Source organism: Manis pentadactyla, chromosome 12, assembly GCF_030020395.1.
Source record: "Manis pentadactyla isolate mManPen7 chromosome 12, mManPen7.hap1, whole genome shotgun sequence".
In the NCBI taxonomy this organism is placed as follows: Eukaryota; Metazoa; Chordata; class Mammalia; order Pholidota; family Manidae; genus Manis; species Manis pentadactyla.
Genome location: NC_080030.1, coordinates 89,790,381 through 89,798,984, shown reverse-complemented (window position 1 = coordinate 89,798,984; position 8,604 = coordinate 89,790,381).

Here is an 8,604-nt window from a genome sequence, read left to right as displayed (position 1 = left end):
ATTATGCTCAGTGAAATGAGCAGGATGGAGAAAGACAAGCATCAGATGACTTCACTCATCTGTGGGGTAAAAGAACAAAGCAGAAACTAAAGGAGCAAAACGGCAGCAGACTCACAGAACCCAAGAGTGGACTAACAGTTACCAAAGGGAAAGGGACTGGGGAGGATGGGTGGGGAGGGAGGGATAAGTGGGGAAAAGGGGCATTACGGCTCGCACACATAACGTAGGGGGTGGGGCGGCGGGGGTGCCGGGGCCCGGGGAAGGCAGCATAACACAGAGAAGACAGGTAGGGATTCTACAGCGTCTTACGACGCCGAAGGGCAGTGACTGTAATGGGGTAAGGGGTGGGGGGGACTTGATAAGATAGTGGGAGGGGGAGTCCAGTAACCATGTTGCTCATGTAATTGTACATTAACGGTCACACACACGCAAAAATCACAACGAGCTATCACCTCACACCAGTCAGAATGGCTAGTACCAAAAGAAGAGAAAAAAAAAAACAAAAAAAAGCAAAACAAGAAATAACAAGCGTTGATGAGGAAGTGGACAAAGGGAACCCTCGTGCACTGTTGGTGACCATGTAAATTGGTGCAGCTACTATGGGAAACAGTGTGGAGGTTCCTAAAAATATCCATAGCGGTACCACATGACCCAGCGTTCTTTTTCATACACAGCAGTGGAACTCCCTTCAGGATACCGGACCTGTTCCCAATGCATACAACACCAAGCAATTCTCCAACACCAGCAGGGTTTCTGAGAACTCAACTCTGAGGATATCTGCCTGGACGCAGCACAAGATTCCCCAGGGTAAGGTTTCTATCCTCAAGACTGCCCTCCACCCCCAACTCCAGAGCCCGGTTGCCAGGCCCATGCAATTAGCTTGTGCTTCCCACCTACATACAGGCTAGGATTGGAAGTTCCAACGACCTCCCCCTTAGTAAGTACTGCCCAAGTTGCTAGGGTGCCTCAGCAGCTCAGGAAAACACGTTTACCAGTTTAACAAAGACTATCATAAAGGACACAGCAGCGCACGCGCGCGCTTCACACGCACACGCACGCGCACACACGGCAAGGTCCCAAGTAAAGGAGCTTCTGTCCTCCCGGGACTTGGGGAATGGCATGGTGGCATGTGCAGGCGACCTGGTTCCCCAAGCATGGAAGCTCTGACAGAGAAGCAGGAGATGAGAGAGAGAGAGCTTTGCTCTTCTCATAGGGTTCTGTGAGGGCTTCACTGCAGAGTCATGGCTGACTAAATCGCTGGCCATTGCTGATTCAACCTCCAGCCCTCATCCCTTTCCTCTTCCTTCCCTGGGGGCTGGAGGCTGCAAGTTCCCACCCGCTAACCACAAGCCTGGAGCCCCTGGCGACCAGCCTCTACCCTGGGCTAGGGCCCCAAAGCCTCTGCATTAACCTAACGAGACACCCATTGGACAGTTGTGGCTCAGAAGGATTTTCAGGAACTGCGGATGAGGAGCAAGAATACCTAGGAAATGAACAAAATATTAGCAAAAACAAATTCAAAAATACATCAAGGGGATCAAACACCCTGATCAAGTGGGATTCATCCCAGGGATGCAAGGATGGTGACAGCATTCGAAAATCCATCCACACCATCCACCACATAAACAGAAAGAAAGACAAAAACCACGCGATCGTCTCCACAGATGCTGAAAAAGCATCCGACAAAATGCAACATCCACTCACGATAAAAACTCTCAACCAAGTGGGTATACAGGGCGAGCACCTCAACCTAATAAAGGCCGTATATGACAAAACCCACAGCCAACGTCATACTCAACAGCGAGAGGCTGAAAGCCGTTCCTCTGAGATGGGGAACGAGACAGGGGTGCCCACTCTCCCCACCGTTATTCAACACAGTCCCGGGGGTCCCAGCCACGGCAATTAGAACAGACAAAGAAATACAAGGAATCCAGACTGGTAAAGAAGCAGCTAGGCGGTCACCATCTGCAGATGACACGATACTGTACGTAAGGAAACCCTGAAGAACCCACTCCAAAACTGCTACAACTGATAACCGGAATACAGCAGAGCTGCGGGACACAAAATCAACACACAGAAATCTGAGGCTTTCCTGTACACTAACAGTGAACCAAAGGAGAGGGAAATCAGGAAAACAATTCCATTCACAACTGCATCAAAAAGAATAAAATGCCTAGGAATAAACCTAACCAAGGAAGCGAAAGACCTATACCCTGAAAACGATAAGACACTCTTAAGAGAAATTAAAGAGGATGCTAACAAATGGAAACTCATCCACGCTCTTGGCTAGGAAGAATAAATATCGTCAGAATGGCCATCCTGCCCAAAGCAATCTACAGATCGGGTGCAGTCCCTATCAAATCACCAACAGCATTCTTCCACGTACTGGAACAAATACTTCAAAAATTCATATGGAAACGCCAAAGATCCCGAATAGCCATAGCAATCCTGAGAAGGAAGAAGAAAGCATGTCTGTGTGTGTGTGTGTGTGTGTGTGTGTGTGTGTGTGTGTGGTGTGTGTGTGTGTGTGTGGTGTGTGTGTGTGGTCTGTGTGTGTGTGTGTGTGGTGGGTGTGTGTGTGTGTGGTGTGTGTGTGTGGTGGGTGTGTGTGTGTGGTGTGTGTGTGTGGTGTGTGTGTGGGGGGGTGTGTGTGTGTGTGGGGTGTGTGTATGTGTGTGTGTGTGTGTGTGTGGTCTGTGTGTGTGGTGTGTGTGTGTGTGGTCTGTGTGTGTGGGGTGTGTGTGTGTGTGTGTGTGTGTGTGGTGTGTGTGTGTGGTGTGTGTGTGTGGTGTGTGTGTGTGTGATGTGTGTGTGTGTGGGGGTGGGGTGTGTGTGGGGTGTGTGTATGTGTGTGTGTGTGTGTGTGTGGTGTGTGTGTGCGGTCTGTGTGTGTGCGGTCTGTGTGTGTAGGGTGTGTGTGTGTGTGTGTGTGTGGTGTGTGTGTGGGTGTGTGTGGTGTGTGTGTGTGGTGTGTGTGTGTGTGGTGTGTGTGTGTGGTGTGTGTGTGTGTGTGTGTGTGTGTCTGTGTGTGTGTGTGTGTGTGTGTGTGTGTGGGTGCGGTATCTCGCTCCCCAACATCAAGCTCTACTACAAAGCCACAGTCTTGATCAAGACAGTTTGCTCCTGGCACTAGAACAGAGCCACAGACGGGTGGAACAGAATAAGAGACTCCAGACATTAACCCAAACATATGTGGTCAATTAATATATGATGAGGGAGCCGGGGACATACAATGGGGAAATGACACTCTCTTCAACAGACGGTGCTGGCAAAACTGGACAGCTACACGTAAGAGAATGAAACTGGATCACTGTCTAACCCCATACAGAAGAGTAAATTCGAAATGGATCCAAGACCTGAATGTGAGTCATGAAACCATAAAACTCTCAGAAAAAAAACATATAGGCACAAATCTCCTGGACATAAACATGAGCAACTTCTTCAAGAACATAACCTCCCCGGGCAAGGGAAGCAAGAGCAAAAATGAACTGGTGGGACTACATCAAGCTGAAAAGCTTCTGTACAGCAAAGGACACCCTCAATAGAACAAAAAGGTACCCTAAAGTATATGCGAGAATATATTCATCAATGACAGATCCGATAAAGGGTTGACATCCAAAATACATAAAGAGCTCACGCACCTCAACAGACAAGAAAAGCAAATAATCCCATTAAAAAATGGGCAGAGGATCTGAACAGACACTTCTCCAAAGAAGAAATTGAGGTGGCCAGCAGGCACATGAAAAGATCCTCCACACCGCCAATCCTCAGAGAAATGCAAATTAAAACCACCATGAGATATCACCTCACACCAGTCAGGATGGCCACCATCGGGAAGACACACAACAACAGACGGTGGCGAGGATGTGGAGAGAGGGGAACCCTCCGACACTGCTGGTGGGAATGGACATCTCAGCTCAACCATTGTGGAAAGCAGTATGGAGGTTCCTCAGGAAGCTCAAAATAGAAATACCACTTGACCCGGGAATTCCACTTCTAGGAATTTACCCTAAGAGTGTAGCAGCCCAGTTTGAAAAAGACAGATGCGCCCCTATGCTTATCGCAGCGCTATTTACAAGAGCCGAGAAATGGAAGCAACCTAAGTGTCCATCAGCAGGTGAATGGATAAAGAAGACGTGGTACATATGATACACAATGGAGTATCACTCAGCCATAAGAAGAAAACAAATCCTACCGTTGGCAACAACACGGATGGAGCTAGAGGGTATTATGACTATGCTCAGTGAAATAAGCCAGGCGGAGAAAGACAAGTACCAAGGGATTTCACTCATATGTGGAGTATAAGAACAAAGAGAAACTGAAGGAACAAAACAGCAGCAGAATCACAGAACCTAAGAATGGACTAACAGTTACCAAATGGAAAGGGACTGGGGAGGATGGGTGGGAAGGGAGGGATAACGGTGGGGAAAAAGAAAGGAGGCCTTACGATTATTAGCATGTATAATGTGGGGCGGGGTGGGGGGGGCGCGCATAGGGAGGACTGTGCGACACAGAGCAGACGAGTAGTGATTCTACAGCATCCTACTACACTGATGGACAGTGACTGTCACGGGGTTTGTGGGGGCGGACTTGGTGAAGGGGGGAGTCGAGGAAACATAATGTTCTTCATGTAACTGTAGATTAAGGATAACAAAATGAATAAACATAAGAAAATGACAGTAAGAAAATAAAAAGTGTTTCCCAGTTTACTGTGTTGTGTTACTCGTATACCAGACACAGGCCCCAAAACGAGACCAAAGAGAAAAATCTGGGCCGCCAGGCTCAGTGAGAACGTGGAATGTTGCTATGCTGAAACCTGGTGGTCCCTGACCTACGATTTCCGGGAAGCGAAGAAAGAACCTGCCCGCTAGCTAGAAAGGGAAGTCACGCGGACGGTCCCCTCCTCGGAATCTGTCACCCGCCTGGCTGGCCATGGCGGAGGAAGCATGTCTGGCTCCAGGCCTCCCAGAGAAGATGGGAAGGCCCGGGGCGAGGGCGGGCGGCGCCCCGGCAGCCCCGGCCTCAGGGACCGCGGGGGCACAGCATTGGCCGCCGCGCCCCGGGTCCCAAGCGCGTGCAGAGGCGACACCCGGGCGGGCGTAGCTCTGACAGACGCGAGCACTGCGGCCCTGAATGGTCTGCGTGGTGGTCTGGCTGGCCCTGACACCTGCACGGCCCTCGGCGGGCAGTCCCGGGGGTGGGGGGGGCTGGGGACACTACTGGGGTTGGCGTGGGGCCCACGCCCTGTGACACTGGGCCAGGGTCTCCTCTGGGTGGGGCTGGTGTGCTCACGGCAGTGGGGGCTCCCCTCCCCCCTGGGTGACATCACGGTTGCCCGGGCGGCTGCTCTGTGATGCGTCCCCTGGCTGACCTATCAGAGGCTGCCCTAGCTGGGCAACTCCGTGCGCGCTGAGGAGGTCTGAGGAGGAGTTGGAAGCTCTCCCTAGCTTCGTACCCTATTCTCATGCCTGTCTCAAACGAAGGACCTATGGACACCACGCCGCTGGGGCCGGACTCTGACGCGGAGGGCGAGCCTCTGAACACCATGCCGCCCCCGTGGGCCGCCGCCGCCCTGGGGCCGGACTCTGACACGGCCGGCGAGCCCATGGACACCACGCCGCCGCCGTGGGCCGCCGCCGCCCTGGGGCCGGACTCTGACACGGCCGGCGAGCCCATGGACACCACGCCGCCGCCGTGGGCCGCCGCCGCCCTGGGGCCGGACTCTGACACGGCCGGCGAGCCCATGGACACCACGCCGCCGCCGTGGGCCGCCGCCGCCCTGGGGCCGGACTCTGACACGGCCGGCGAGCCCATGGACACCACGCCGCCGCCGTGGGCCGCCGCCGCCCTGGGGCCGGACTCTGACACGGCCGGCCAGCCCATGGACACCACGCCGCCGCCGTGGGCCGCCGCCGCCCTGGGGCCGGACTCTGACACGGCCGGCCAGCCCATGGACACCACGCCGCCGCCGTGGGCCGCCGGCCCGGGGCCCGACTCTGACACGGCCGGCGCGCCTATGCGCACCACTGCGCCCCTGCGGGCCATCTTCCGGTCCCCACCGGCCCGATGCCACACGTGGCACAACCGCCGGGCTCAGCCCTACCCCCGACGACGGTGACGCGCTGGACACGCCGCCACCCTTGCGGCCGTCTACCGGTCTCCCCCAGCCCCGTACAAGGCCCATGTCCTTTTGTTGGCGCTTCCTATCCTCCCTGCTATCCATTAAAGAAAGTCTTTCCCAGATCTGTGTGGGTGTATTGTATTTTCCCACTAAACCCTGTTCTTGCTAATATGCCTCTGGCTGTCTTTACTCTTTCACTCTGCTACAGAGGAAGAACTCACATACACGAGTGATAACGCTTTGAGCCACACCGAACAATGTAACATGCCCCACGCCCCAGTGACCGGGATGTGGAAGTAGCCGCGTTTTATGACTGTGCGTGCTCCACGCGAGGCCTGCGTGCTGAGCGTTTAAGGGATGACAGCCCAGGGGGAGGCAAGTCCAGAGGAGGGAGACCGGGTTGGCTAACGAGGCCCCTTCCCTCTTCTCTGCCACTGCTCTGAGCTCGCCGCAGGCTAGGGAATCCCTGCTGTGACACAGAAAACCACTCTTTTCATTTTGGTTCTTAAACATGTTTAATTCTGTGTGTGTGTGTGTGTGTGTGTGTGTGTGTGTGTGGGTGTGTGTGTGTGTGCGCGTGCGTGTGCGTGTACCACTGCCCCTATCGGTCTAAAAGTAACAAAGAAATGCGCGATAGAGCGAACAACTTGCAAACAGTGACCAGAAAGAGTAAACTTTTCCACTAGCCTCTGGGGATATAGATATCCCAAGTGTTTCTATGCAATTGTAGAAAGACTTTGCTGGAAATCTCGCTGGGACCACTCTGAACCATCACGTTAGTTAAGGCAATAAGCCAGGACAGGAGAGCAGCAAAGAGCACCCACGGTGCGTCTCCTACGTATAAGGCCAAGGGGTACAGGCTTTAATTCTACCACCTCACTTCATCTCACCATGACTGACGTGGGGTGACCCTTACGCACCACCTTCATACATGAGTAAAAAGTTACTTCAGAATCACTTCCCTTGACAGAACATAAATAAATGCAAGGACATCAACATTCCTCGAATTCCTGCCACCGCCACCCAACTCTTTATGCTCAGCACCCTTTCCACACCAACAGAAAACACAGCTCTAAATGCTACTATTCCATTTCAGATAGACCTCACTCACATCTAAATGCCTAAATGCACTGAAACTCCACCTCCACCTTGACAACAGAGGGGAGCAGTTTCCCCGCGAGCTAGCTGGCCTGCCACCTCAGCAAGCCCACGGGCCACTAGCCCACACCAGCCCCGCGTCTCCCCAAGAAGGCGGCTCACTGAACCTGCGACTACACATGCTCTCTGGAGATGGGCGGCCAAGCAGGGCCACCCAGGTGACATCGGCGCGCAGGCACACAGACCTACTACTGGGCGTGCACCTGCCTCGGCCCCAGCAGGCCGGCCGGGGTGCTCCCTGTGTGGGGCCTCGGATCTGCCCCGCAGCTCACGCAGCCGCCCCGGCAGGGCCAGCGCCAGGGCAGAGCACCCGGAGGGCCCCAGCCCGCACTGGTTAGAGAGTCCAGCCGGCCATCTACACCCAGCGGACTCGGGCCACCTACCCAGGTGTTCCAACCCACGGCCACTCCTCTCAAGACCCAAACACACAGCTAACTCACAGAAACAAACACAAGGAATCAAGACTGAGAAGGAGACAGAGGAATGACTGCGCGCCTAGTGACGGTACGTTGACAAAAATGGACAAAATAAATAAACAGATAGATTGAGACAGATACATGAGATAGATGGATAGATTAGATCAGACTGACAGATGAGATAGAATGATAGGTTACATAGACCATATAGATACATATAGAGAGATTAGACAGACTAGGCAGACAGATTAGATAGATGATACATGATAGATCAGGTGGACAGATTAGACAGACACCTATAGATACACATAGACAGATGACAGGTAGATAGATTGATAAGATGACAGACTAGATAGATGATATAGATACATATAGGTTAGATAGCCACATTGATATAGATACATATAGATGACAGATAACAGACAGATAGGTGGTAGATTAGATAGTTTGGATAGATAGACACAGAGATGACAGTAGATAGATGAGAGTAGAGAGATCAGATAGATAAGATAGACAGATAGACAGACAGACAGACAGACAGACAGACAGGTAAGAAAGCATAATACTCAACAAAGCTATTGCTCATAACCAGGAGAGCAACGATGAAAGCACAGAGAAGAACTACAAGCGAAAAGGAGACAGAAATCAACTTGAAGAAGTGCCATAAGGACACAGCTATCAATTATCACAGTAAAGGGAAAGACTTTAAATGCTCCAAACAAAAGACACAGGGTTGAATGAATGGATGAAAACTCAAGACCGCCTACGTGCTCCCTTACTGGAGGCTCACTTGAGATCCAAGCACACAGACAAACTACAAGTTGAAGGGGTGGGAAAAGGTACCCTATCCAAGTGAAACTGAAACTGAAAAAGAAAAAAAAAAAATTAAAGATGGCTTGGTGGGATTAA